Consider the following 13,855-nt stretch of genomic DNA (forward strand, 5'->3'; position numbering starts at 1 on the left):
AGGGTCTAAGGATAGAGATGACGGACAGAATAATGGACACTGTAATGGTGCTTCTTATGGGAACAGTGACGGAGTGCAACAAAATGACTGTAAAGCGCCTGAATTTGAAGCGACTTGCCACCGAACTTTACCAAAGTTTCAGGACCGAAATGAACTCAGTGATGATAAGGATAGTAAGGAGGACAGAATGCTTGCAAATGACAATGAAGTCAGTGATAATGAGAGTTCAAAATTGAAGGAACAGTTGATAGAAAACAAAAGGGTTTGGGAATTGGCAAAGGAGTCAGGAGCCGAACTATATGATGAAGAAGAGGATATTATGGCAGTACTTCAACAACAGAATGAAGAAATAGCTCGGAAAAAAAGACTGGCAAAACAGAAGGCAAAAGCTAGAAGAAGCAGACCCAAAACACAAAAAAAGGTGTGCAGTATTTATTTAAAATGATTATTAGTTCTTGGAATGTTAGGGGGTTGAGGGGTGACGGGAAGCTGAGAATGGTGAAGGACCTGAAAAGAAAATATAGATTAAACATGCTAGGTTTGGTAGAGACTAAAAGACCATCTGTGACTAGATTTGATATTTCAAGTATATGGGGGGATAGTTGTGTTGGTTGGGAATATGTTGAGGCTACTGGTGCATCTGGCGGGTTGTTGCTAATATGGGATGAGGGCTTTTTTGATGTTAGAAATTGCTATAAAAGTGAGAGATGGTTGTGTGTTGAAGGAACTCTGTTGCAGAATAATTTTAATTGTGCTTTTATATTAGTTTATGGTGCACACGCTAGAGATGAGAAGCTTGTTGTGTGGGAGGAGCTGAGTTACATAGCTGGTCTATGCCAGGTTCCCTGTTGTTTCATAGGGGACTTTAATGAGATTCTACATGTTGAAGAAAGGAGAGGTACCGATAGCTTGTCTTTGTCGGCGGAGGATTTCAAGAACTGGATACAAGACATGGGTTTAGTGGATTTGCCGATTACTGACCGTAAGTTCACCTGGTTCAGAGGACGTTCTTGTAGCCGTATTGATAGGGCCTTGATTAGTTTGGAGTGGTTAGAAAAATTCCCGGAGACTCGATTACGAGGTGGTCCAAGGGGACTGTCAGACCATTGTCCTCTTATAGTGGAAGATAAGAGATTGAGAGATGGACCTAGACCGTTCAGAAGCCTAGACTCGTGGTTTACACATGAAGGTTTCTTAAGAATGGTAAAGGAGGAATGGAGAGGGTTACAAGAGATGCAATTCACGGATAAGCTGAAGGCTTTGGCAGGTCCTTTGAGAAGATGGCATAAAGACAAGTTTGGAGATATGGACAACAAAATTTTGATGTTGGAGGAAGAGATTAAGAAAATTGATGACATGGTGGGTGATGGAGCTTATGATGAAACGGTGGAGGCAAGAAGGAAAGCGCTTGTGACATGTTGTTCGAAGTGGTACGTTAGAAAAGAGTTACATTGGAAGCAGATGTCGCGCTCAAGACATGCCAAGGAAATAGATAAAAACACAAGGTACTTCCATAACATAGCTTCGGCGAGAAGGAGAAACAACAGGGTTGATGTATTGGTTATTAATGGAAGATTGATAAGGAATCAAGCTAGAATCAAGATTGCAATAAGGGACTTCTACAAAGACTTGTACCACCAGGAGAAGTCGCCGTTGGTGAGGTTTAGAGACGGTCTGGTGGAGAAGATCAGTGAGGCTGATGCTTTGGCTTTGGAGATACAGCCGACCTCTGAAGAGGTTAGAGAAGCAGTGTGGGATTGTGAATCATCAAAGGCTCCTGGCTGTGACGGCTACAACATGAACTTCATAAAGAAGTGCTGGGATGAAATTGGTTCTGAGTTCACGGGAGCGGTGTTGGGCTTTTTCCAGTCCTCCAGGTTACCGGCGGGTACTAATCTCACTTGGGTTGCTTTGGCTCCTAAGTTTACTGGAGCAAAGGAAATCAAGGACCTTAGGCCTATCAGTATGGTCGGGTGTGTATACAAAGTCATTTCTAAGATGCTGGTTAGGAGAATGCGAACAATAATGCCACGGCTTGTAGGTGAGACACAGAGTGCTTTTGTTAAGGGCCGGAAAATTCATGACGGGGCTCTTATTGCTTGCGAAACTGTTCAATGGCTTAAACTGAGAAGAAAGGAAGCGGTGATAATAAAGTTAGACTTCCAGAAGGCATATGATAGAGTAAAGTGGAGCTTCGTGGATTTTGTTTTACAGAAAATGGGGTTTGGAAGAAGGTGGAGGGGGTGGGTTATGGAGTGCGTCAGTACTTGCTCTATGTCTGTCTTGATAAACGGTTCACCATCCAAGCCGTTTAAGATGGAAAGAGGTCTACGACAAGGTGACCCGCTGTCTCCCTTTCTGTTTGTCCTTGTCGTTGATGTGCTACATAGGATGCTTGGGGAGGCGGTTAGAAACAGACGCATATCTCCACTACTGATAGGTAGAGATCAGGTTGAGCTGTCGCATTTACAGTTCGCGGATGATACCATTCTGTTCTGTCCTCCAGAGGAAGAGACAATTAAGAACTACAGGAGGATTCTTCGATGTTTTGAGCTGATGTCGGGGTTAAGCATCAACTTTGATAAATCTAGTTTGATCCCTATTAACTGTGATGCTCAGTGGGTTCAGCGTATGTGCTGCGTGCTGGGTTGCAAGGAAGCTTCCCTTCCAGTGAAATACTTAGGGATATCGCTAGGAGCTAATCCAAGGTTGGTGAAGACTTGGAAGCCAATCATTGACAAAGTGGAGGAAAAACTCAGCCTTTGGAAAGCCAAAGTCCTTAATAAAGCCGGTAAGTTGGTGCTCATTAAATCTGTACTAAATAGCCTCCCTGTATATTATTTAAGCCTGTATAAGATGCCGAAGGCTGTTGCGGAGAAGCTTATTTCCTTACAGAGAAGATTTCTATGGAGTAAGGAGGATGGTAGGAATGGTATGGCTCTGGTCAAGTGGGAGGTGGTGCAGGCGCCTAAAAAGCTTGGTGGGCTGGGTGTTGGGGATGCCATGCTGCGAAACACAGCCCTTCTTTTTAAGTGGTGGTGGCGCTTTTCAAAGGAGGATTGTCCGCTGTGGAAGAAGGTGGTTTGTGCTTGTAATAACCTGGACCCAAGTATGCTGTTGTCCTCTCAAGATTTACCCATTAAGGGGGTCCTTGGAAGGATATCTGCCAGATACAGTTCAAGAATCAGCAAGTAAGACAAAAGATGATTACTGGGTTAGCTATGGAGGTGGGTGATGGAAGAGGGACTCGATTCTGGGAGGATGTCTGGTTACGTGGTGGTGCTCTGAAAGATCAGTTTCCGAGGCTTTTCTCAGTTTCAAACCAAAGAGGATCTGTTATAGGGGATTGCGGGTTTTGGGATGGGGCTGGGTGGATATGGAATTTCCAATGGAGGCGAGAGCTATTCCAATGGGAGTTGAATCTAGTGAACCAGTTGCATGATGTATTAAGGCTGGTCAAGTTGGATTATGGCAGTGAGGATAGAGTTGTATGGAAATTTGATAAACAAGGGGTCTTTTCTACTAACTCTTTTTTGCAGGTACTACAGGAGGACATCATTCCGGAGGACATAACAAGCTACAACTTTACAAAGACAATCTGGAAAGGTTTAGTTCCACCAAGAGTTGAACTGTTTGTCTGGTTTGTGTTGACTGGTAGGGTCAATACGAAGGAAAGGCTGAGTCGGTTGGGAGTTATTCACCACGAAGATGTTGTATGTGTGTTTTGTAACAAGAGTATTGAATATGGTCACCACTTGTTCCTTGGTTGTGATTTCACTTGGCAGGTTTGGTGTGCTTGGTTATCATTTGTTGGGAGGCTATGGTCTTGCCCGGGGACGTTGAAAGAACATTTCATAAGTTGGACTGAGATATCAGCTAGCAAGGTGGAGCGCAAGAGGTGGTTGATGGGATTTTGTGCGATTATATGGAACATATGGCTAGAAAGGAACCGAAGAATTTTTCAGAATAAAGGAAAAGGGGTTGACGAGGTCATTCATATGTCTTTCATGAACTATAAGGAGTGGTTAGGTGTAGACCCTTTTTGTTGTTGATGGCAATGCCGGAGATGGCAATGCCGGAGATGACAAGGGGATAAGCATTAGTGTTGCTAGGAGTACCTAGATTGCTTATGATGTTCACTGATTCTTATGTTGGTTCGCTCCACTTGTTGTGTTGAGCTTCTCTCTTTCAAAAAAAAATTAAACCGTTTAATTTAATCCAAATCAAAATCGATTAAAATCGTACTAATTTAAATTTGATTGGATTTTATTTTTTGTAAATTGTTGAATTTAATCGAATTTCGAATCTACTTTTTATAACGAATCAAATCCAATCTAAACCATAGAATATGCTATAATATTATTATTATATTTACAATTATATTTATAATATATTCAATTTGTTATATATTTTTATATTATTCATATATTATTATTATTTAATAAATAAATATTTTACCTTTAAAATGTGATTTATTTATTTATTTATTTATTTATTTATTTATTTTAAATAATCTATAATTTTATTTCGATTATTATGTTATCGTTGACTTTTTAAGATATTGTTGAAACTTATTATATCATTATTGATTATTTAAAATGTGATGTTGAGACTTGTTATATGTATTTAATTTTTTTAATTTACGAAACTGTAAATCTATTCCAATCAAAATTGCTTGAAATTGGATCGGATCAGATTTTTTATTAGAGTTTAAATCGGATGAATTTTTGACTCAAAATCGATCTAAACTGCTCCGCAAACACCCCTATCTTGAACGAGACGTAAATAGAAAAACGACCATGTTTCATTGAAAAAGAAAAAAATAATATAGATCCAATCTCGACTTGTCTATGTAGCAATTTATTAGTTATCTTAAATAGAATTTAAATTTGTGGCAAATTAATTCTTAATTTAAATTTGTTGAAATGGAAAAAAATAGTAGAATAAGATAGAAATTAAACCTATCATAATTATATTGCATTTTTTCTTATTGTTCACAGTATCTCCCGATTAATTCATTGCAGATCTAAAATTTATTTAAATTAATGGGTTGTTGTACGTATAAAATGAAATTCGAATTCCAGCTATTTAAGTTAATGGATTGTTGCACGCATAAAATAAAATTCGAACTTTAAATATTTATTTAAACAAAAGAATAAACTAACCACTCAACTAATCCAAATTAATTTAATTCCTACTGCGTATTTAAATCACCTAACTCTAATCCTACTCGCATTCAAAACATCTCAACCCAACGTGAATAAAACTAATTTACTTTTACTCGAACACTATTTAATCTTTCCACATTTTTAATATTAAATATTATTTATGTATTATTAACAAATCAGATTATTAGTTTGGTGATACTAAATACCTATAAAAAAATTTAAGTTCAAATTTCTACTTTTATATATAATTGGACATGTATATTATCCGACATCAAACCCAATCCTTTTTGTTTATTGTCAAAATTTATGTTTTTTTCAACTTTCACATTTTGAAAGGATTAAAATTTAGAGTTGAAGATGATGGCAAGATATGAAATTGTGGTAGTAATCTTAATAATGGTGGTAAGAGAAAGAAAAAAAAAAGAGAAGAAAGATTGTTAATATAAAGATAAAAAACAATTTAAAAATATTTTAATTAATTATAAAAACTTAAAAATATATTAAAATATATATTTTTTATTTTAGTCAATATTTTAAATAAATATTTTTATTTTTATATTGTTAAAATTTAAAAATAAAATTTAATCTATAGTATTTAAAATTAATAAAATATTAGCCAAATATAATAAAACATTATTAGTCATGTAACATTCTCAAAAATTGATTCTCAGTACAGTACTCATATCCATAAAAAAGATGTTTATAATTCTTAAAATTTAAAGTCAAAACATTTTTGTTAGTATAAAAGATGTTTATCATGTTGACTATTGCAACATTTATTATTTTCAAACATAATTAATAAATAAAATAAATAAATAAATAATGAGTTAATAAATACATTAACATCTAGTAATACACTAGTATCAATAATCAATAAATAGGTTATATTAGTGTTCTTCTGAATTGTGGGTGTTAACAGACCAAAGAAACATAATAATGAAGTCCTAATTAAAAACCCTTAAAAGAGAGAAAAAAAACGGCTCCCCTTTTCTCCTCTAGTCACCAAATGCTGCGCTTGTGGAGTGAGCACCGATCTCTACTCTTCTTCAAGTCTTTCGCTTGATCGCCTTAGCCTTTTGCTTGCTTGAAACTTTGACTCGGTGTCTGTATCTCTCATTCTCTGCTGATTTGGCCGGCCCAAACATTATTTATTTGTTTATCTTTGTATTATTTTGCCATCTTCACTTAATTAACTTTTCCGGATATGTTCCAAATCTTTAGCTGTGTTGTTTACAACTTTGGTTAGACTTAGACCCTTTGTCCGCAATAATAAAAAAAAATCTGTTAACAACTTAGAAAATTGTCGTTTGATTCCCATTTATGATGAATGTATAATATATTGAGTTTATATGGATAAAAAATTTAAAAATGTAAACATAAATCATCTAATCATGAATACTATAGTATATAATAAATTTGAATTTGAGAAACTACACATGACACATATTTACATTCTTTAGACATAAGATGACAACGCATAAGAATTAAACATGTTGGGTAAAATTTTCGAAGCTATCAATATATATATATATATATATAAAAGCTCTACCAACAGGAATTTTACTAATTTGACACACCAATTAAGAGGCATTAATCTACTCTACTGAAAATTATTAACTCACTGGTCCTATCTTACCCTAATTTTAAACACTCCAATCCCGCATCTTATCCACCCCAACCCACAAATTCTTAAAATTATTTTAACATAATTCCTACCAATACAGAGAGTTAACCTTCAATATATAAGTTCAAATATTCACGGTGCAAACACAATATAGCTATAAAATTACAATACTACATAACTAACAAGAAGGTATGTCGATGTAAAATAACCTAAAGCACATAAAAACATAGAGCCTTCATTAAAAATTAAATAATAAATGTAAATCACATATAATAAACAATATGAATCGTAAAATGTTATCTATACAAAACGCATGGGATGCATATGATCGGGAAGAACAATAAAATAAAATATATTTTTTTGAAATAATGGAGCTCAGCACAACAGAATAGAGCAAAAATTAAAAACAACCGGATGAACAACACCTAAAAATTAACACAAAATAAGAAATTTTCCATGTCATATCCAGCATAGCCAGCAACAACACTAAAAGAACACACCTTCCCACTCTTTAAAATAAAATATTATATTGGTTTAAAGTGGATTTGATGGATCGGATCAAAATAGTACTGTATATTGTTGTCTTAACCTAAATTACTTGGATAAAGAGCTAAAATATATATCAATAATACTTGTCAAAAATCAAAAGAAGATATTTTTTTTTTGCATACGATGAGGAGGAAGAGGATAAAGAAGAAGAAAGACGATGGTGTTGTGAAAGAAGAAAAAGAGGTAGAAGAAGGAGGGGGAAGAGAAAGAAGAAGAGGAAGTAGGAGCTGAGATGAATTATTTTAAATAAAAAATTTGGATGCTTAGCCTTTTTGATAAATAAAAATTTTTCCATTCAGATCCATGTATAGACAGACTAACTATAAGCCCAGAAGAAATATAGAAAGCAGTGAGATCAAAGTGTATGTTTTAATGTTTACCTGACGTCCATGACGGCCAGAAGTAGATTCAACCCCCTTGCCAAATGAACAATCTCTCTTGCTGGGAAGAGGAGAATGAAGTGGCGTTTAATTTAGATACAGGTCTACAGCCGATCGATGATGCATATTTATAAGGGAACGAACTTCAAGAAGCATCCAGAAGCTTAAGCGGAACCGTTCGATCCCTTTCATCGTGCGGTTTATATCCATTCTTTGGGTGGTGAGATGAAGTGCTACTTGACGACCGCTTCCAAGCAAAATTGAATAATCAATATTCAAATGATAAGCTCACCAGAAAGGGCTTATTTTTTTAAAGATAGAACGGTACACTGCGTGTAATACGCGTGAATGCGTGATGATAATTTGGGGTGTGTTTTTTAATATGGATGTTAACAAATAGTAAATTTTTTAGAGAAATTTGATCTTCAGATTTTATGAATGCTGAAATTTTAAAATTTAATGGAATGTAAATTAGATGATGGAATACAAATGAGTGCCAATATGTGTATTTAAAAAAAAATAAAATTATAAAATTATAAAAATTTAAGGATTAAATTTGTGTATTTTAAAATTTGACTATCCGAATAATTGCACACCAAATTTCAATAACATTAAAAAATATTATTATTTGTTTAATATTTAAATTAAAAGTGTCCCGAAAATTGGATATTATTTTTCTTATTTTTTTCAATTAATATTATAAGATGTAATCTTTGATCATATTTTTTTAAGTAGAATTAAGAAATTATAAAAGAGAATATGAAGATGTTATCTAGTAAAAGAGAATATTTAACAATATTGTTTACGAAAAAAATTAAAAGAAACTGTCCAAAAAAATTGAAAAGCTATATTTTATTTGACCATTGAAAAATAATATAGTAATTATCTTATATTCTACTTCATTCTTAATGTTAAATCCATAGCCTAGCTAGGTGGCCATACGCAAAGGACAAATCTCAAAAAATGAGTTTAAATTTTTTGAGTTTTATTTTTAGATGAAAATTTGTAAATGAGAAATGCTATATCGCCAATAATCCATCAGTTTTTAATTGGTTTTAAAATTCAAAAATTAATTATATTAATTTTTATATGTTCACTTTCTAGTGTTTTTAGGGAACTAACCTCTGATACAAATTAAATTTGATTTTCATTTCTAAAATTTGGTACAAACAAAATTCAAAGTAGCTTTTTAATACATTTTTAATTTTTAATTTTTTTTTAATATTATGCCACGTAACTAATTGACATAATTTACTTAGTATTTGTCTAATTAAATTATTTTTTAATTTTTATTTTTAATTGAATTACTTTTTAATCCTTTTATTATTCTAATATTATTTCATGTGCCTCATTATTATAATTTAGAATTTTTTTTCATTTTGCTTCTCATTTTCATGATATTTTGTTCTTTAGGTTATCCTATAATTACATTTTTTTTACTCTTTACTTTTATATAAAATAATATATACTTTTAATGTTAATATTATTTCTCTTTAATAGATACAAATATAGTTCATCCTTTTTTTATACTTCTTCTTATGTTTATTATATAATAATATAACTTATAATTTTTTTTATTTTTCTTCTCACTTTTATGGCATTTAATTTTTTTAGGTTATTCTTCTATATTTTTTATATTCTCTTACTCTTTACTCTTATATAAAATATTATATGATTTTAATATTAATGTTATTTATATTTAACGGACATAAATTAAATAATAAAATATAATTCATCATTTTCTTTATATTCACTACTTCTTATAGTTACTATATAAATCAACATTCATTTCACATATCTTTTTTATCTCTTATTTTCACAAAATTTTATATCTCTTATTTTTTTTCTTCCATTCTTACGAATGTTTTATACAAGTATATGAACAGTTGATTGATGACTACAACTTTTTTTAAAATTTTTAAACATGTATATTAGGTGATAAATTTTTACTAAATCTTTATATTTTTATATTTTTATATTTTTATTTTTTGTCTAATTATATTAATTAGCTATATTATCTATATATCATTTTTTTCCTTTCAACAATTTATATATTTTTTAAATATCATTTAGTTACACTAATTTGAAAATACATTATATTATTGTGAATTATGAAAAATAAAATTAAAAATAAAATATTATTTTTAACTATTAAAATATTATATTCAAACTTATATTTTATCTAATATATAATTTTATATTTGTACTAAAGAATTTAAATATAATTAAAAAAAAACAAAAATAACTACTAAAAAGAATAAAAAATATAATAATAATAATATAAATTTAAATAAATAAATTCAAATTAAATATTTTATAATTTTATTTAAATTTTAATTTATATATAAATTTTAAATTAATTTATATATTTTATAAAATATATACCAAATTTACTTTTGTGCATTGTACAAGTCTAAATATAGTATTAGGTAAATCCTAATATATATTATCGGGGAGTGACGTGTTAGAATTATATTGTCTTTTAAACCAGGTTGGCAAAGGAGTGCAGGTGGAGGAAGTTTTCGTGGTATGCCTACCATGCGGCGGGTATATATAAGTCAACACATCTTCCGTGTAGGTTGTCACATCATCGTCTTTTAAAAGTCGTTTTTCTTTTGGGGTTGCCGCTCAACTCTAATAGTAGTAAATGGAGGTTCTATTCTTACACACACTAACAGAAAAATCATTGGAATGAAGAGTGGAGAGTGTTCTTTCACAAAGACTGAAGCTGAGATTTTTTCTAAGGAGAACTTTTAACAGCTAATAATTTTTTGTCATGTGGTAAGTTATTAAAAAAAAAATTTAAAATATATATATATTACGTTATATATATATATGTTTATATTAAGTAATTTTGTAATTTCGCATACGGTAATTTGTTAAATAATTAAATAATAATTAATTTGTTAATAATTATAATAATTAATTATATTAAATAATTATAATAATTAATTATATTAAATAATTATATTTTTATTTAATTAATAATTTATATTAATTATTTATATTAGTTATTTAAATTATAATTAATTATAAAAAATTAATATTAAATATTATTTATATTATCATATTTAATTATAATTAATTAGATTTATTTACATAAAAAAATAAATTTAATTTTACACATTATAAAATAATTTTTGGTTGAGTTGTTTATTTTTATTTATAAAATTTAAATTGCTAATCACATTACAAAATTAGCTGTTGCAATACTAGTCATTAAGTAACTGTTGTACACTTGTACTATTGTTATATATGAAGTTATTAATTTTTTTAATATTAATATTTTTAATAGTTAATTATTTTTGAATTTATAAATTTTAATAATATTATTGTAAAAAAAATAGTAACTACATTAATTTTAATTACTTTAATTAATTAATTAAGTGAGATCACAATAAAGACTAAAATTAGTTCTTTCTAATGAAGAAGAAATAGATGTTTTGAGTTTCTATTTACTGTTTATAACACAAAAACTTATGTGAAATTACTTTTCCATTAGAAATAATTGTATATCTCATGAAAAATTTTCACATATGATAGCAGTGGCGGAATTTCATTAAGATAATGGGGTCATGGCCCCTCAAATATTTTATAAAACTAAAACTTTGACTACTTATTTTATTTGGTACAAGTTGTTCAATTCGCTATTATTTTTATTGTAGGTTTTTCACAAACTCTTAGTCATTCTTCTTTTTGTATATATATATATATATATATATATATTCTTTTCTTTTTACTTTTAAGGTCAATAAATTTTTATTTTTTTATTTTTATTTTTTATGTTTATAATAAAAAAATAATTTTATTATTTTAAAGTATAATGAACTAAATAAAATTCAACTATCAAATAATAAATAATACAAATAAATGATTTCATACTATTTTATTAATTTTAATGTTTTATAAAACAAAATTATTTTTCAACTAAATTATAAAATAGATAAATTATATATACAAGTATTTATTAAAATAAGTCTAATATTTTAATTTTTTTTATATCACTATTATCTTTAATATGTTGCATAATATAGTAATTGGTATAATAATATTAAATAAAAAAAATTCTTATTATATTTTAAGTTTGTCATTTTATATTTTTATTGATCTTCAATATTTTTTTAAAAAAATTGATTTAGACAAAAAAAATTATATATTTAATATAGTTTTAGATGCTATTATGTTAATTATAGTTTTTTAATTATTTATTTCTATAATTATAAATTTATAATAATTTAAAAAATAAAAATTAATATATTTAATTTGAATATAAATACTCTTATATAATATATATATTTGGCCTTCTAAATTTTTTTTTTCAAACATCCGTCACTGTGGTGGCAGCCGCTTTATTGGCATAGCAATGTGTCAGGTAGAGTTCAAAAACTCATAAGATTTTTATCGTGTTATTAGGTGTGTAATTTTTTTTTTTTGTAATGTTGTTAATGTTCATAAAATGACAGTAAAAAGACGATAAAGAACAGTTCATGTGGTGCGATTTTGCGGACAACTGAAGAACTGCGGTAGTAAATCAATTGGGAGCAGATTTTTTTTGGTGACTAATTGGGAGCAGATGACCTATTAGAATACAGGCCTAAAAATATAATGGATAAGTAATGAAAATTGGATAAAAATTTACAATTTGATATTGCTGAAGTTATTGGGCACAAATATAGTAAAAGGGCTTGACTAAAATAAAAAAGTCGTAAAGGATTTATTAATTAAAAGAAAAAATGATATTGTTGTAATATTATAAAATTGAATAATTTTTATTAGAATAATCATTAGATTAAATTTGTTATTGTTAATTATATTTATTTTGCATTCAAATAAAATAAAATATGTGACAAAAATATAGTTGCTATATATTTGTGTATATTACACATAAAAATATTTTATAAAAATAAATAATCAGCAACTATATATATTTATGTCTATATATTATATTATATTTTATATATATATTATCACCTGAATAATCAAATTTAGTATAGAAAAAGAATAAAATTTATTATAATCAGGTAATTAAACTTTTTCATAAATATTAAATATGTATTCTTATATAGTTAGTGGCTGATTTTTGACATTTTTTTTTATATATCAAAATTAATATTAGTATAGAAGTTTATAACTTACATGAATTTAAGTTAAATATAAAACATATGGATGCAAAAATAAATTTATGTAAACGAACATTTTTTTTATTTGAATAAATTTTTTTTTCACTTCACAATATTCATTTTATTTTAACATGTATTGTCTGGACTATTTTATTTTATTTTTATGTCTTTAATAAATATTTTCTTAATAATGAATAATATTAATAATTTAAAATTACTGTTCATACTATTGTTATTTAAATATTCTCTTAATAATGAATACTAAAATTAAATACCACAATTTATATAAAAAAATTAAACATAGATATAATTAAATTCAATTTATAAAAATTGTATAATTATATATTTATTTTTATTTTATTTTATTTAAATAAAAGAATTCATTAACCAATCATCCAAACTCAATTGACTTTTACCCTAATACTAGATTTAGCTGGTCCAAGTCCAACACTAATTTAGCTTTCCACAATACCAAAATATGAGCTGCTTTAAATGTGTGCCATCATTTATACAACAAGGGCATCAAGCCACATTTCGAAAAAATCTACTCCTCGGTTAACGAAATGGTTGGTACTCATCTCACGGTGTTTAACATCTTCGTATAAATAATTAAATATATTAAAAGATGTCTTTATAATTGAGGTAAACTCTAGAATGATCTTGAAATTAGTGTTGTGCAGTCAAATCGTCTTTGAAATTTTAATTGTATTAATTATGTCTTTAAAATAGTAAAATTGACAAAAATATATCACATTAGTTTTTGACCCATTTTCATTAACGACGTGATGACATGACTTGATGACACATGTCACACCATGATTTAGTCATGTGTAATGGTATGCTGACGTGGATGGTTGTACCACGTGTCACAATGTTATTTAGCTATATATCTGTTTCTGTCACGTGTCAACAATATTCGTCCACGTGTCATCTATTATGTCATCATTGTAGATGCACCAAATTAGTCATTCACTTTATGTTAAGTGACTCATTTTAGTCCTTGAAATTGAATGT

General features: G+C 28.7%; 1 long non-coding RNA gene across 1 annotated transcript; it reads right to left on the minus strand.

Annotated features, from left to right (window-relative positions):
- Positions 1-6,031: 6,031 nt before the first annotated feature.
- LOC112720059 (uncharacterized) lies at positions 6,032-7,851 on the minus strand. Its single transcript, XR_003162031.3, has 2 exons — positions 7,722-7,851; positions 6,032-6,389 (listed from the first exon to the last, which is right to left on the minus strand). It is a non-coding gene; the product is annotated as an uncharacterized lncRNA (long non-coding RNA).
- Between the last annotated feature and the right edge of the window lie 6,004 nt (positions 7,852-13,855).

This window comes from Arachis hypogaea, chromosome 11, assembly GCF_003086295.3.
Source record: "Arachis hypogaea cultivar Tifrunner chromosome 11, arahy.Tifrunner.gnm2.J5K5, whole genome shotgun sequence".
Lineage (NCBI taxonomy): Eukaryota > Viridiplantae > Streptophyta > Magnoliopsida > Fabales > Fabaceae > Arachis > Arachis hypogaea.